The sequence below is a fragment of the Motacilla alba genome, chromosome 3 (assembly GCF_015832195.1).
Source record: "Motacilla alba alba isolate MOTALB_02 chromosome 3, Motacilla_alba_V1.0_pri, whole genome shotgun sequence".
NCBI classification, from domain to species: domain Eukaryota; kingdom Metazoa; phylum Chordata; class Aves; order Passeriformes; family Motacillidae; genus Motacilla; species Motacilla alba.
This window is the reverse complement of record NC_052018.1, coordinates 97,756,448-97,773,273: the sequence shown is the minus strand read 5'-3', so window position 1 is coordinate 97,773,273 and position 16,826 is coordinate 97,756,448. Positions and strand designations below refer to the sequence as shown.

The following is a 16,826-nucleotide window of genomic DNA, read 5'->3' as shown; positions in this document are numbered from 1 at the left end:
GGGCACACAAGACAAATTGTCTTTTTGTTAAAGCAGCATAAGGGCAGGAGAGAAGCACTGAGCTATCACAGGCAGTTTTTGCCTTCCACTCACTGCTCCCCGATCCCCACCTCTCTTTTCCTGGGAGATCAATAACAGCAAAAGTCAGAGGGTGTCATGGGGCAGGATTTCAAACAAGTAGAAGTGGAATTAATAAGAATAACATTCTCCAGAGATATTAAAATTTTTTGCCTGTAAGTTTCAGAGCTGAAGTACAGTTGTCTGCTCCCTTGGAGAGAAGAAGGGTTAGCACCCACAGCCCTTGCCTATCACTGGGCTTATAGCTGCCAACCACCCCAATGACATAGGTAGGGTATTTAGTCCTTGGTGTGTGCATGTCTGTTTACACTACAAACAAAGCCAAAACCACACATTGCATTTAATCGGAGCCATCTTTCCATCAATATTCTTATTTCTTGCCCCAGATAAATGACTGATATTGCAGTGCCTGGTAACATGGGCTTCTCTCCTCCCAATAATTTTCTGCATCCTCCCCAGCTATATTGACCCCCACCCTGGCAGGTATTAACATTTTGCAATTAACTCTGTCTGATATATTAAGAAATGGGAAATCCAGGATATTTGGTTCCTGAATTTGGGATGTTCCCCTCTTTGGGTCCTCCACCTAGGATGGACAAATGAGTCTTCCTCTAATGACACAGCCCCAGTGCACACACAGTCCTCAAGCATCCCCAGACCAATGTCATGGCAGCCACTGGACCTGCAGGTTAGTATACGTGTAAGTGCATTTCGTTTATTTCCATGTCCTTCTCTAAACTTAAAAAGCTCTAACGCTGCTTTTAAACAAAGCAGGGATTATATACTTTGCCTTGACAGCCTCTCTTTTTTTATTAGGGGACATCCTCCCCCCCTCAGCAAAAAATGCTCCCATAAAAACAATAGGCAAAGCCATAATTTAAAGAGAAAAATGTGATTATATAACACATCCTGCAGTAATCAATTTTACCTCCAATATCTGCTTTTGTTTTCAAAATGCTAAATAAACAATACATAATGCATCCCTCATCAACCAAAACCATGAGGGCTCTGTGCTCAAATAACAGGAAACATATTCAATTTTCCTAACAGAAGACAGTTCATTAAGCTGTGCCACATCAAATAAAACTTTAATTTCTCCAGCATCAGAGTCGCAATGAAAGCAATTGAGGAAGATGAGCCATATGGTACTTCTATCAGCAAACACATATTGCTCATTCCCCCAAAGTTTTCTAATTCTGCTCCCCAGACCTGTGTAATATAGATAATGTGCTCTGAGCGCAGCAACCATGAGCTATCTGGTGTACACTTCTAATACTGTATTTAATGGGAAATAATGAATCATAAAAGCCTGCAGAAGACGGCTTTTGCTAACCTAAATCTCAGCTGTAATTTCATTGTTCTGTGCCTAAGATGTTGTTTGCCCTTTTCAAACAGCAGCAGTTGAACATAATTATGCTGCTACAAACCTGGGCTGCAAAAAGAAAGCCTTCCTAATAGAACCAAGTTTTTATTAACTCTTGAAATCCTGAGCTTGGGGCAACTGCAAGCAGACAGCTGCCTGTCAGGTTTTAGGGTGCATTAAAGCACACGTACACGTAGATCTTGATTTCCAGTGTGCAGCCCCACAAATTAAATTGATGATTCCTACATCAGGCCAAAAATGCAACAAGAGAAGGCTATGAAAAATTAGGAAATCTTCTTGACATCGGGAAATCCAACACTTGTCTGCTCTAACATCTGTAAGTGCCAAATACAGAAGGGGATTTTTTCTTTAAAGGTAAGTCTATTTTTCTTCTTTTTGCCAGATATAAAAATTGTGGTTAGTGCCTGGAGTAAAGGGCCCTCTAAACTTTATAGTGTTTACCCTCAGTTTATAAATCCATAATTATCTATTTAATGATATCATAAGGTTAAAAGTTAAACAGCACTGTATTTTCTCTGCCTTTTTCTCCTCTGCCTTTTAGAAAGGCAGGCTTGCCTATCTCCAAGGGACGATTGGTCAGGGTTGTTTTCTGAAGAAGCCTATAGGTAAAGAGACATCCATATGTTCATACAGGAGCATTCATAAAGGCAAGGACGAGAAGATAAAGGTATTTTTTTGACATGATGACCCCTGGAAAATGTCTTTGACTCATCCCAAGTAAGTGCCTTTCTTTCCTTCCTCCATCCTCTCCCCCTCCCCTCAAAATACGGGGCTAATTTAAAACATTTTCTAGATATGCTACTTATACATATTGAAAACATATTTTAGTGACTGTGTTTGTTTTGGCAATATATAAACCAACCCCCCCCCCCCCGCCCCCCCAATTAAATTAAATAGAGCGACTTTTAAAAGTTAGAGATTGCCTTTTAAAAGCTTATTAAAATCAGCATGTTAGATGTCTGTCTTTGAATTAGCTCCGAGGCCTGATTGCTTTCATTAAAGCTGCCTGTTTTGGTGCTGCTTGGTGAGTGTTCAAGTCTGGATTTTTTTCCCCTCTTCTCCCCCGCCCCACCCCCAGCCCCAAGCTGCTTCTTAGTAGTTGTCAACTTGAATTTTCCCTCCAAATTTGAAAGCAAAACTTGGATTAATATTCTTTTTGTTGTTTGAGTAGCAACAACCACCCCCACCCTGTCTTCCCCCTTGCAAAATACCTTTTACAAAATCACCAGCAACCCGAGTCAGAGACAGTCCAACAGGTAATATATATACTAAAAATATATATATTAAAAAATAGCTTAGAAAAAGACCCACCCAAAACACCCACCATGACCAAACCGACACCCCCAAAAAACCCGCTGCAAGCCACCAAAAAACTCAGAGCTATCACATTGCTCATAGCCCATGAATGCCTTAAAAACAAATGTTTAAACAGGTTTTCTTTTTTTTTTTTTTGAAGCAGCAGAAAACCTCTGCATGCTCCAATGGGTTACAATAACAATGCTCTATTGCAATGTAAAACAAGCTGGAGGAGAAAAAGGTGCTTTTTGTTACCATTTTATCAAAGCTGTTCATCTTCTAGCTGCAGGCAGCGTTTTGCTGGAATTGCAGATATTTCTCTGTCCGGGCTCCTTTGTTTGTGCATCTCATTTGCATATATTTATCTCCAGCTGAGGGTGCTTTCAGCTCATTAAGGCCTCCCCTCACATTATTTCATAAGCCAGCTGCTAGGAGGGATTTCACCTGTGGTGACTGAGAAAAGAGGGGTGAAAAAACAAAATTCTTCATTTAAAAAAAGAAAAGAAAAACAAAAAACCAACAACCAAGGAAATCTTCTGACTCTCTTCCCCTATAAATGGGCACCATTTGTGTTAAACAGCCTCTTGTCATGATAGATGCCTCCTGGGGTCAGGGGGGAAAGTTGATTTGAAGGTCAGCAGTAAAACAACAGACAAACCAGACGCCAAACTGGTTCTTTAGCTGTCGGTGGGAGCAGTGGTACAACCAGGTCTTGAACCTTTTTCAACCTCTAATAAAACAGGGGAAGAATCTGAAGTGGAGCAACCAGGCCCCAGAGGAAAAAAAAAAACCAACCCACAAATAATATCAATATCGAGCAGCAACGGGAAACAACGGAGCTGCTCTCAGCGTTACGGGCACTCCGCTATTGTTTCAAGAGCTGGGGAATTAATTCCACTTATTTATTTAAGGCGTGTCAACTCGCTGCCTAAACCTGTTTCAGTGTCAAGATGAATAAAACTTTTATGGCTCATAAAATAGAGCCATTCATCTCCATGGTCTTTGTGGTGCCTGGGTTGTTGGGGTTTTTTTTTTCCCCTTTCCTCCTAGTAGGCTGAGCTGGGCCAAAATCTCTGTGTCCCATTGGAGAGAAGAAAATTTGGACCGGGCATCTCAACCTAAACTTCTGGGTTTGATTAGAAATTGTAAATGTTAATTCATCATAGTCATGTGCAAAACCCCCATCTCCTCTATTTCCCCAGCCTAAAACCTACAAAACCTACAATGAATTTACATCAACTATATGGAGCTTTGGACCAACAGGTAATAAAATACAATAAAGCTTGCTTTTTATCAGGACACACACACAAAAAAAATCCCATTAATTATGGTTCATGACTACTCTAAACCAAATGTTCAAATAGTAGTTGGAAATGATGCATAAAATCACAGCATGTTCTGATAGGTTATAGAGTCAGTGGTTTATTGCAATGTAAAACAAGCCACAGGAAGAGAGGGTGGTTTTGTTTACCATTTTCATCAAAGCTGTTCATCATGTTGATATAGTTATGCTATATTGTGACCCTTACATACATTGCATTTCATATATTTATTTTCCAGATTTATTTTCCAGATTGTTGCCACTTTTGCTGCCTTTGCCTCTGAGAAGTTGAGTAAATCCTCTGGCCCCTTTCAAATATTTCCTCATCTGCGCTGAATGCCTACTGACAAAGCAACTGATAGATACGGACCTAAGAAATATTTATTATCATTGAGTAAGGTTTTCTTTCTCTGTCTTTTTCTTTTTTTTTTTTTTTTTTTTTTTTTTACTTAATCTGAGGCAATTAGTTCCTGAATAAACACAGACTAAGTAACCTACCTCCTCAAAAGATAATCAGACTTGAAAAGCACTGTTTGGTCCTACCCAAGAAAAGCAGAACTTGATTAAAATGCTTTGGAGATCCGCTTTCATTTCTTCCCTTTTGCCCTGGAAAACATTTTATAACATCTCAATAACTTTTATTTTCTTCCCATCCCAAACCTGGGGCCTCTGTTGGTTGTTGCTGCCTTTCCCCCCACCTTTTCTAAATCTTTAACCCTGCTTCTCATTTTTCTTTGCCCCTATCTAATCACTAATTCCTTGGCTTGGACAAATAGTTAAAAATGTTAAGTGCTGCTCACAATTCCTCCTGCCTCCCCCATGGATCTGTCTCTGTTTATGGAACAGGTCCTGGTTTCCTCCTGCTCTTGTTCAGCTGTAGGTCTGCAGGTCAGGAGACTGTAAATACACCCAGTGCTGCCCCAACCCATAAATCTGAGCAAAGGGCAGCCTTATATATTCAGATAAGGGATGTAAGGGGAAGGGAGGGGTTGGGGGGGGGGGGGGCTGTACAGGAATAAAAAAAAATGCAAGAAGAGAACCAGGAGATTCTGTGGTGAATGAGGTTCTTTGCCAGACCCCGAATCCAAGCTGCATGCCCTGCTACCTTGCTGGATGTTCCAGCCAGAGATAAATCTGAAATATTCACCCTTCTTCCCATCCTGCCTGTTTATATATAAATCATTACAAAAAGCATTTTATTACCTTTGGGGCAAAGAAATTAAACACTAGATTTCAATGGCTTTCTCTCCTCCAGATCTTTGTTGGTCTATTTCCCAACCTTCTCTCCCTGCCCCCCCCATTTTATTTCCTGCACCTCTGAAGCTTTCAAGGGAACAGTCCCCCTGTTATTGCTTCTCAGTTCCAAGGTCTTAGAATAAATAACATTGTTATTACTCACTTCACCAATTTCCAAGAAGAAATATTGCTGCAGCAAATGCAAGCAGCACTAATATTTGCAAAGTGATAAATGGATTGTTACATACCTTCCTGTCTGTGTGGCCTCCAGCCATTCTCTGGCCGGCTACATCCCTCCTCAGGGTGGGAGGGAGGCTGCCTTTGAACTTAGCAGGGTCCAGACACTTAGTGCCTTGCATCAGAGCCTGCCCCAAGCCCCCTCCCTCACTCTCTGATGGAGTGATAATTTTTAATGGACAATGCCAGAGGTAGTACCGGGACTGGGAGAGGGCAGGAGCCATGTACCAGGACCAAGCAGCCAAATGAAGATGCTTTTGGCACACAATCAGTGTCTGGTGGGTTTTTTTAGTATTGGGTGCTGCAGGGAGAAGGGTGAGAGACTTGGGATGTCCCAGGGAGACAACTGCTGCTCCACTTCCCTCCTCAGCTCCTGCACACAGCTGCTCTGGTGTGGGTACCACATCCCAGGTGCCACAATGAGAGCCACCTTCTCTTCTCCAGCTTCCAGTGATGTGAAAAGTGGACAGAAATAGCCTGCAGAGGAGAAAAAATTATTTTTCAGGTTGCCCTGACTCTGCCCCCCAAAATGTCTCCAGTGCCTGAATGGGAACTGCAGTGGATACCCGAAATACCAGGGATAGAGATGCTCACTGGGATGAAAACTGGAAAGACATATTTCCAAACACCACCTTCCCCATTGCTCATAAAATTTCATTAATTCACATGAAATTTTCTGCAAACTTTCATAACTAAAGCTGAAGTTAGGGAGGTGCTAAGTCAGGGAGCAGTCTCCTGGCCTCCCCATCCCAAACCTGGTTGCTCACCATGTAACTTCTGAGCTTAAAAAGAGATGGCAATTGGAAAATTCACATGGAATAATTAAAAAACAATAACATTTTGGATTTCTTTTTTAAAGCAGCCATTTATACCTAGCTCTGAGACATGATTTGGGCTCCTTGATTTTATTAAAAAAATCTCCAAATCAAATTCTTCCTGGGCTGCAAGTCATGCTGAAAAAAGCTCCACTCTGAATTTGCAGTAATTAGAAACAAAGCAGCACATTTTCCTTCAGACCCACAAAGAGTAAGTTTCTGACATTTCTTAGACTGAGTCTGTTGCATTTCCATGCTGTGACTCTCAGGACAGGGGCTGGGAGAGTTTGGTTGGATGACTTGAATTCCTTGGTGTCATCAACACCCTCACATTAGGTTATTCAGGCACCAAAGGTGATGTAAAAGCTTGTTCTTCACAGGCAGAGCAAAATTAAGCTGCTCCAGAAGCATCATCCCCAGTCCACTACTGCTGGTGTGGCATTGCCTTAGTGGCTGGGGCGGCACCAGGAGAAGGGGTGAGAGCACCCTTCCTCATGTGTCCTCCCTGCACAGCCCTTTCCCTTCTGGAGAGGTTGTCAGAAGCCTGAGGAGATGCTCACCGGTGTGTGCAGATCTCATGTGGAGGTTAAACCCAGCAGTACCAGCATCTACGTGTTACCAGCTTGAGGTGTGAGGAGATGAAGACTTAGTGCAAAGGTTTCATCAGCCTGGGGTGGAGGAGTTGGCATGGTCTGGCAGTACTAGCATGTGAATACTGTGCCCACAGGGATGGGGAAGGTGGGAGGTTGAAAGACTTGAGCTATTTATTAGGTTGCTTTTTCCTAAGGGATACCATGATCCATAAAAGAAAAAGCAGAATTCAAGGATTGCAGGCAGAAAATTATTCAGAAACTGTTAGCAGAGGTATGAAAGGGTCAGTCAGAAAAGAGGACAAAAATATATATGACCTGTTTACTTCCTGACCAAGGTAAACACCATCTCCTTTTTTTTTTTTTTTTTTTTTTTTGTAAGATGAGAAATATTAAAAGGAAGGTCACAAGTTAGAGGAAAGACTAGAAATTCCTTTGGGATGGGCTCTCTTGCAAAATATATACAGTTCACTAGTAACAAAATCCAGATAGTCTTTACTGTTTTTTTAAAAAAGAATTAATAGAATCATGGAATTAAAGAATCATTAAGGTTGGAAAAGACCTCCAAGACCATCCAGTCCAACTGTTACACAAATCACCCATAATACTCTCTCATAAACTTACATGTGTCTATGTTTATGCAGCTGTAAATAGGCATGTGATTGTGCACATATATATGGGCCTGCATATATACCTATAACAAAAACTTGGCGTGCATCAAATGAAAAATAAAATGAGCTGCAAAATTATTTAGGGGAAAAAGTGATGAAAGTGGGTGAGAGCTGGGGCAGCAGTATGGTGAGGATCTATCCCACTGCTTGGAAATACCCAGAAATCTTCTTAAACATTTATCAGCACCTTTCCTAACTTTAGGAGAAGGGCTGGGAGGGCCCCAAAAGCATGATTCTTCAGGATATTCCTATCAGGCAGGAAACCTTGGGAGAGCAGCATTGCTTGTTTTCTGTTCTGCTTCCAGCTCCAGAAAGCACACAGATAAGAAGAAAACTCAAAATAATTGAATAGATACAAGACATCCACATTTGTATAAACAACAAGCTTTGAAAAGGGAAAAAGGAATCAGGTCTTAATTTTTTATGATTTCTTTTTCTCAAACTAAAAAAAAAAGAAAAAGGAAAAGTCAGGCAGTTCTTATTTTATCCAGACCAGTTCATAAATCCCAAGTCATAAATCCACATGATATCCCGGGCTGCTGGATTTTGCATTTGGAGCTCCGAAAGACTGATAGCTGAAAGATTTATAAAATCCCAGGTAGCCGGAGTACTCCCTATTGGCTCCACATCTGAGAGGTCCCTGCATCCTGCTTAGCCCACAAAGCTGGATGTATGGGATATATTGTGTTCAAGAAGCAGCACACCCCCACCCTGCTATTTTCAGATGTGACAAAGGCTAAAAATTTGATCATATGAGGTGGATTGGCCCTGTATAGGGACTTTTCTGCACAGACATGGGGATAGCCATGAACTGGGGTTGCCCAAAAACTGCTGCCACCTTCGGCAAAATTACACCATGGTTTGCGTCATAGATGTATGATTAACTTGTGTGGTAGACCCAAACATAAACAGCAGAATTGTTTCAGCTGCTTTGAATATACGCTTGTTTTTGTTTCTTGTAATACCCTTGAATAGGAATGACTGCTCAGTAAGAACAGGGGATCATCACTAGGCCAGAAAATGATGATACTTAGAGGAGAACATGACCAGCCCCTCAACAAAAATTGGTACCTGAGACGCCTCAGATAAAGTACAGATTGTTGACAATTCAGCTGTCAAAGCAGCCAGCTCACATTTCTCAGAGTGCTGAAAGATGACGATGTGGAGCTTTTCTCATCAGTTCAGTGGATGTTACACATGACCATGTGTATTGGGGTGAAGGTTCCCCAAAACAGACACTCTGAAGATTGATTTGTGCTATTTGTCTGTATACACAGGATGCTGAAAAAGTGCTTAAGCCTTCCATCCCTTACTTTCCTCTATCCTTCCTCAATGACCTTATTTGAACCTAATACTTTTCTCCAGACTTGCAATGACAGACATTTCTAATATGCTTCTGTTGAATTAATAAAACGATTTAAAAAATCCCTCTTCTGCAGTTACAAGATTTGTTTCATAGCTGTAACTAACATCGTTGTAACTGAGAAATTAAATTATTTGCTTTATGTTTCATATATTTTTATTCATGAGTCTGAATATATTGAATATTTTCCACAAGGAAAATCCTCCTTCACCCTCCTGGAGAAGGAAGGTGGAATCAACCTGAGCTCTGCCTGTTTGGAGATTTATTAGAAGCACATTTTCCAGATAAATTTAGATAATTTTTGTTGTTGTTGTTTGTCTGACTCTATTAGTGGAAATTAAGCATTGCAATGGTTTATGCTCCCTGTGGAGTATATGTAATGGTTTATGCAATGGTTTATGCATCTCTGCCTTTGATCAGCCACCTGATATTGAGCACCTTGAGTGGCTTGGCTAACACATCACGGAGCTGCCTGCTTCCAGCACACTTATTTCCCATCCAAATCCCTGCTTTCAACTAGGAACAGTACTCATTTAAGAGACCAAACTAAACCAGACCAAAGCATTTCTAAGAGGACTAAGTCAAACTTATGTCTGGAGTTATTTCTTGGTTATTCTTGAAATCAAAGTTTCCCCAAGGCTGTTGGTATGCCTCAGGGGATGTCCTCCCCTTCCCAAGCAGAATACATTTCATTCTAAAGCTCAGACTTCTGTGGACTGTATTTATGCCATATTAAATTATTTCTTGCTGCTTCCTTCCCTTTATCTCTCTTTCAGCTGGGTTTGAGATATCCTGAGCTTATAGCTATTGAGTGCAACACCATGGCCAGGGATGGGGCTGCCTACTCTATCCACCGGGGCTGTGGGTGTACCGTTACTTAATCCAGCCTGACTCTACAGCTCAGACGGCCCTGTCCTGCTTCAGGAGGGTGAATTTGCTACATTTCTCCAGTTTGGCATCTCTAGCACCTTTGACAATGGCATTTGGTGCTCCACAGCCACTAATTTTAGGAGCTTTGCTTCTGTGAATATGCCCAAGTCCCCTGATTTTATCATCTTGAAATGCTCAGATGGGCTTTGCTCATTGCTCATCAAGAAGATTGGGCTGAAATGAATTCCCTGATGGAGAAGAACTCAAGAAGAGGGAAGGGCAAACACTCACTTGTGTCTGTTGATCATCCCCTTCAGTCTGCATTACACTTGTGGTGCCTTTGGAAGCAGGAGGTTTTTTCTCTTTCCAAAAAGAGATTTGGTAAGTTGAACCTGATCCAATATTATGTTTTGCAGTTTCAAATGTGCAGGCCATCTTAAAGTTTCCTCTTATTAACAGCATCTACAGAAGCTCTTTTCTTGTAATTCTTGTAACCACTTCACTAATTAAAAATGCTATACAAGGACTAGTATTGAGCTATAGAAATTAAAGGTCAATACATGAACAACATTTCATTTGTAAATAATACAGCTATGTAATCAATTATCTCATTTTCACAGAAGACATATTAATCTACAAGCAAAGAATAGAGACACTTAGAGGATGTACAGAGGGGATCTTTAAATGTTAAATGTTCTTTAGCATGTGCTAAATAAAGAGTTTGGCAGAGAGAAAATGTAGCACACAGCACTGACACTCCAGGGAGAGTCTTTAGGTCAAGTGATTTGTACCTCCAAAACAGTTCTCCATAGCACTGTAAAGGCTCACTGTTCGTAGCAGGGAGGTGGGTTAGTGTTATTTAGGATGTTAGCTGTAGCAAGGAAAATACTGCAAAAATTAGAAAAAAGGGTGATCTGCAAAGAAAAAGGTGCCTATTCTAATAGATGAATCAGCCCTCTTTGCACTGCTATTTGCTTTCTGTCAGCAGAGTGAAGTGAGTTTTCTTATACCTAATTTTCCATAAAACCAGGCTGTTGGATGGCAGGTTGGAGATGAGTCACACTTATGGAAGAAGCTGTGCCAAGTCCCCTTGATACCCCAGGCACGAGCAGGGAAATATTGCTCCAGGTAATGCAGGATCCATGCAGGATTGTTCCCTCTTCCATGGGTTCCAGTGGGAATCCATACAAGGTTTTAAAAACGTAACAGTTCTTGGGTGTTGGAGATCCTGTGCGTGAGTCTAAATATCATTAGGGAAAATTACAAGATCCATTCCCTGATGTAAAAACAACTGAGGCTTTCCATCAAATGGAAAGGAAAGGCTCTTGCCACCTATGTTGGTAGCTGGGTCACCCTGTATGCTTGTGAACTGAATTTGACTATACAGAGGTGGTAGAAAAGCAGGGGATTAATGTAATTTCATTTTCACTTTGCCTGTTTCATTTGTTTGTTTGCATTGGATTTGCAGTACATCCATCCCACACTTGCAGCTTTCAAGTTTCTATCAAACACATGTTGGGACACTTAAAGGGGAAAACACCTGACCCCACCACCCCCAACTCTCTCCACACCCAGTTCTCATCATTCTGCTGATTTCATCCCATCCCCTGTCTTGCCCTTGTCTCTGCATGGCTGTGTGGGAGGAGTGAGGAGTGGGGTGATGGGAACATGGGAACAGACCCACCAATGTGAGCTCTTGTTCTAGGGAAGGATCTCCCTCCCATCCCCTTTGCCACAGTCCCCTCTTCCCTCCTCCCTCACTTCCTGCTGTCTAAATACATTGCCTAGGCCAGGAGGAGGCTAAAAAGGGAAAAAAAAAAAAAGGAAAAGAAAGAAAGAGAGAATTCTTTTCAGCCAAAGTGGACCTGGGAAGGGTGGAGGCTGGGGAGAAGATGCACTCTTTGACATCAGTGGGACTCAAGGTGGGCTCTAATGTTTTGCCTCACTCCTCTCTGTACTCTTTCCACAAACAGAAACACTTACCTGTTCCACAAACAGAAAACACTTACCTGCTGATTAAGCAAGGCACTGTCCAAGCTCCCTCACACATGGCTGGGGGGGACCAGAACAAAGAGCCAAGACCACCAACACCACTGGTGTGAAGGAGAAGAAGGCCAGCCAGGGATTTAGGGAGGCTTGATCCCCCTCTCTACACTTGGCTGAGATTGAATCACCAGCATACCAAGGTTGAATCACCAGCAACAGCAAAGTCCTCATGAAAGCCTTTTCTGGCTTGTGCAGCAGGAAAGCTGGTTATGGAATTGACACTGCCAAAGGAATGGCACATAGCCATGTGGCATGGCAGGAGCCCTGTCTGCCTCCTAATGGATATTGTAGAGAAAAGTGAAGATATCCACTTCTTCTTTAAGAACAAAACTTAGGTTAGATTGGAAAAAAAAAAAAACCAAGAAAAACCACAATAAAACCCCTAAGCCTAAATATTTCCAGATTTGCTCACCCTGTGGGTTTGATGCACTCTGTAGCTGCTTGACCTGTAGGGCCTGTCAAAGCTCTCTGCGAGTCTCTGTGCTGAAATAAATGTTACTTTGCCATCAAGTAGGCAGAAGAATGAAAACTGTAAGATGTGTGAGAAAAAAAGAGCCCAAACAGGAAAACCCCTTTCTTCTGTTTTAAAAGTCCTGGATGATCAAGGCTGTTCTGTTCACTCTGATTTAATCAGTTTGCAGATACCCAAATACACATCCAGCCATGGAAAGTGCTCTCCCTTTGATTCAAGCAAAATCCTTTCTAATTCTCTTTAAATGTTCCAGGGCTTTTTGAAATGATTGCTATCAATGCCAACCAAATGCTTTAGATCTTTTTTTTTTTTTTCAGTTTGCCTGTCTTTAAGCACTTGCTTTATTTCTTGCTTTATTTACAGTTACAGCTGTATGTGGAAAAAGTATCTAGAAAACAGATCTGGTTTGCTTTAGCCTTCATACCACATAGAGTTAGACACTTTAACCTTCTTTACATTTACTTCGTTGCTTTAAGGTTATTTCTGTAACCCCTATGCTTTCTTTTTTCCATAAAAGTTACTAAATATTTATAATACAGTAGCCCATACATATTACATAGGTTGGACTTTTATTACGTTAAGCTCAACATAGCTATCTAGAAATCATAAGTCACGTTCCTCCAAAAAGTTAAAAACCAGGACTTTTCAGCTGAGCTTGGACTGAATTTATGAGGGACCAGCTCAAAAAAAAGCTGAGATGGTTAAAACAATAGATAGACTTGTTTAACCAGAAAATAATAGATCTCCTAAAGTGCTAGATCTGCAATGTTTGCCCTGGGTAGGAGCACTAGGACATGAGCAATATGCTTGGGAGTCCAGTGCAGCAGCTATGGGTGCTGGTGACTGCTTATGCTAAGGCATGGTCAACAGCTCTTGTAGCCACCATGAGGATGCTGCTACTTCTTCCATCACTGCTTCTCCATTCTTTTCCTCTCCTTGCCATGCCATGGCTGTACATGATTTCTCCCCAGCATGAGCCTGCATCCCTTGCTACTGTACTGATCCCTCATGCACCCCATACCAGTATGGTGTGGAGTGCTCGACTCTGGAAAAAATCCTTCCCTATCTAAGTCCACCCTGCCTCAGTGGTGGTGCCTCAAATGAGGCTAAGATCTCTATCACCTGGACACTTCTGTCCTCAGGTAGGTTTGGACAGATGTGCACTGGCTTCCAAAGTTTAGACAGAAAAACCTCTTCCAGGCTTCCTTCCCAAAGGGATCATTTTTGCATCTAATATTCCTTCATGTGCTGTCTGTTATGCCATTACTAAAGCACAGCTTTCCAACAACTGGGGAAGAAATACACTCCCCATTCTGCCACGCTTCCTTCACCCAGCTCAGAAGCAGGAACCGGGCACCTAAGTCTGAGAGTGGCTGCCTCCCACACCCGCCTTCCTGCAGATAAACTTTCTCTGTGGAAAGAAAAATGGACATTTGTGTTTCAGCAGACCATAAAAATGCCATCTGAAAACTTTTTAAGACTTTTCCAAGTTGGAACTGTCTTGAAAGACTTCAGACCACATTGCCATGTGGATTGGTGGCATATGGTTTAATGCACACAACACTGCTGTTCCTGCGTCACCACCTGCCCCTTCCGTAGTGGGGCCAGTCTTCCTGCAGCAATGAATTCACTTTAGGATGGTTCTTCACATGTTTCTGCACTTTCTCCCGTCACTCACACCATTTATGCTCCCACCCAGCCAAGTACAGGCCACCTAATATGCACAGAAACAAGTGGCCTCATCCCCACCCCACTCACGTTTGTTTTTTCCTCCTCATTCAAAAACTTCCAGTGGAAGCATTTAGAACTAAACAAAATGCATATTCTGCTTCAGCTGGAAAGTTTTGTTTTATTTATTTGTTGAAAAGATTTTTAGCGTATTTGATGTTTTCTCCTCTTTCTTCTCACATTCCACACCATTTGGAGTGCTAGGATCACAGATACTCATGATGCTGCTGCTTCTTCCATCTCCATTCCTCCACTTAGTCCATCCCCTTGCTGAGCCATAGGCATGTGAGCTTTCTCCCCAACATGGACTTGCATCCCTTGCTGCTGCTGTGATGCCACACTCACCACATCCCAGTACGAAGTGAGAGACACAGCTCTGAATAAAATCCCTCTGGAGTTAAATTTTTTTCTAAACTTTATTTTTTACCCTCCTGTTCCTCTCGTTCTCTAGCTCCCTTAATTTTATCTTGCCTTTTGCGCTCTGAAAAACCATATATGAAACTATATGAAACAGTATACTTGCCTCTTTGTGTGGTTTCAAAAATAAAAACAAGACTAATTAAAAAAGATGATGGAACACTTTATCTGGGAGGAAGGTAGGAGGAATTCTTCTTTTTCTCATCTTGAAAATTCTCTCTTGGCTGTTGGGTTGGGTTTTTATTTCACTTACACTACATAACAGAAAGAAATTGCAGATAATGGTCCAGCTCCTCACATTTTTGCTTTGGACTCCCCAAACACTGCCCACAAACAGACCACAAGAGTACAAGATATTTATACCCAAGGGGTTTAACACAATATTGATCTGACAGAAACCTGTTATTTGCAGGTGGAGTTGTTCAGGTAAGCATCATATGCAGTTGCAAAAAAGACGAGACAGCCAGACTGTGGGGAAAAAAATAAATTATGATCTTTACCAAAAACAACAACAAGAAGCAAGGAAGAGTACTCATTAACAGGACATCAAGGTGAAATGACACCAGACAAGTCTATTCTGCAGGAAGGCTGTCTTCAGGCAAGATTTCTATTGAAGTTAGGGCTGAAATCTGCCTGCTTTGTCCAAGTCATATCCCATTTTTATAAAGGAAGTTGCCTCTGACTGTGCCTCAGATGACTCTAAACACTGTAGGTGTCAGTGTGATGTCAGTGGTTTTCAGGGAACAGGGTCTGAGGCTGGGATGTGCCATGGGGGAGGCAGGTGGGAATTAGGGGCAATTGGCATGAAGCCCTTGGAGGAGCAAGCAAAACCTTCTGCTGACTTCAGCACACTTGCTCCAGCCATGGATAGTGCTGCTTCAGGTAATCAGCAATGAGACAATAAGACAGAAATAAATATTTTTGTTGAAAGGCAAGCAGGACATTTTGATTTCCTCCCCCGCTCCTTCCCCCTATTGGGCATGAAAAAGTGCTACCCAGGCTCTATTTCCCAGAGCTCTCTTTCTTCACTCATAACAAATACACTTTTTTTCGCACTCATTTAAAACCAATACTTCAACAGACAAATCACAAGCTGAAGTTAAAACTAATAAAATAAAAGAGTAAAAAAACAGCCCTTCCCTGTCTTACATGTTAAGAAGGACTTGTTGATACACTCATGTCCCACACATGAACCTTGCTGCCCATGTTTTGCACCATCTAAATGCCATATGTGAAGCTCTACTGTCTGTTTTCCTCTCTCTTTTCCCCCTCCCCTGCTTCTTTAAAATAATTTTGTTTGGTTTGATGAAGAGGGAAGATGGGCAATTTTCCACTGAAATGGGCAATTTTCCACTGAAATCTGCATTGACCATCTTGACAGTGGATTTTCCTGCCACAGACTCGTGACCCATCATATCCCGTGGGATTGAGACCAATGCAAAATTTTGGACTATATCTGTCTCCAGCTTTTTGCTGATACAGGTCATCAGTGTGTTACCTTGCTCAGAGGTACTATATGGCACATGCTTGAGCCTGACTGGAGAACACATTTTCATGGCATAATACACAAAGAATAAACAGGCACTCTCTGTTTCCCAAACCTTCAGGAGAGGTAGCTCCTATAGGCTAAATATTTCTTTATTTCCATGTATCAATTTCCCCTTGCTTTCATTCTGCCAAAGATCTTTTCTATCTTATTCACCCACATCCCATGCAAAAAAAAGGTTAATGAGAGAGGCAGTATGTGGGTAATGCATAACTCCTTTAAAATTTATGATATCTGGGGTTAAAATAATAAAAGATCTTTTTTTTTCCCCCTTCTAAAAGGGGGTTTTACATCCAAAGACACAAAGGTAATACTCTTTGCATTGTAGCTTCAATATTTTTCTCTTTTTTTAACCAACAATACTGAAAATATGTGATTTTTACATGCAAATAGGAAGAAAAAGCCTGAACACACCATGGGAACATGTTTAAGTTGATTTATGTTTCATACTGAGCCTTACACCTGCAGTTCAAGCAAAACTCAACTTTGCCGCCCCATAGAGTGTAGTTTATTAGGTATCAAGGAGTCACAAGAAGCCATGTAATTAAAACTGTAATTAACTGGAAAAGGAAAGTGCCACCTGAGTTTTGAGAGGCTGTCAATTTTGTTTCCATTACAGCTTTCCTTCTGCTTCTTTTGTCCATAGGGTGCATTTTTCCCTCATCTCTATAAAGAAAAACAAATTTTTTTCCCCCTCTCTTTATTAACTAGAGAAGCCACCAAATTCTCTTATGTCTTTACTATTGGGAAAAAATT

General features: G+C 41.5%; 1 long non-coding RNA gene across 3 annotated transcripts in view; it reads left to right on the top strand.

Annotated features, from left to right (window-relative positions):
- The window catches only part of LOC119699800, a 15,072-nt gene extending 4,821 nt beyond the window's left edge, over positions 1-10,251 (top strand). Inside the window, exons 1-4 of one of the 3 annotated variants that reach the window (XR_005256550.1) lie at positions 1-2,179; positions 3,961-4,021; positions 4,319-4,473; positions 9,768-10,251. The exon at positions 1-2,179 is cut by the window's left edge and continues 4,821 nt beyond it. This is a non-coding gene — a long non-coding RNA (uncharacterized LOC119699800). Of the gene's footprint in view, positions 2,180-3,960; positions 4,022-4,318; positions 4,474-5,922; positions 9,049-9,767 lie in introns of those variants that run through there. The other 2 variants (XR_005256551.1, XR_005256552.1) reach the window with 2 other exon arrangements.
- Positions 10,252-16,826: the final 6,575 nt, after the last annotated feature.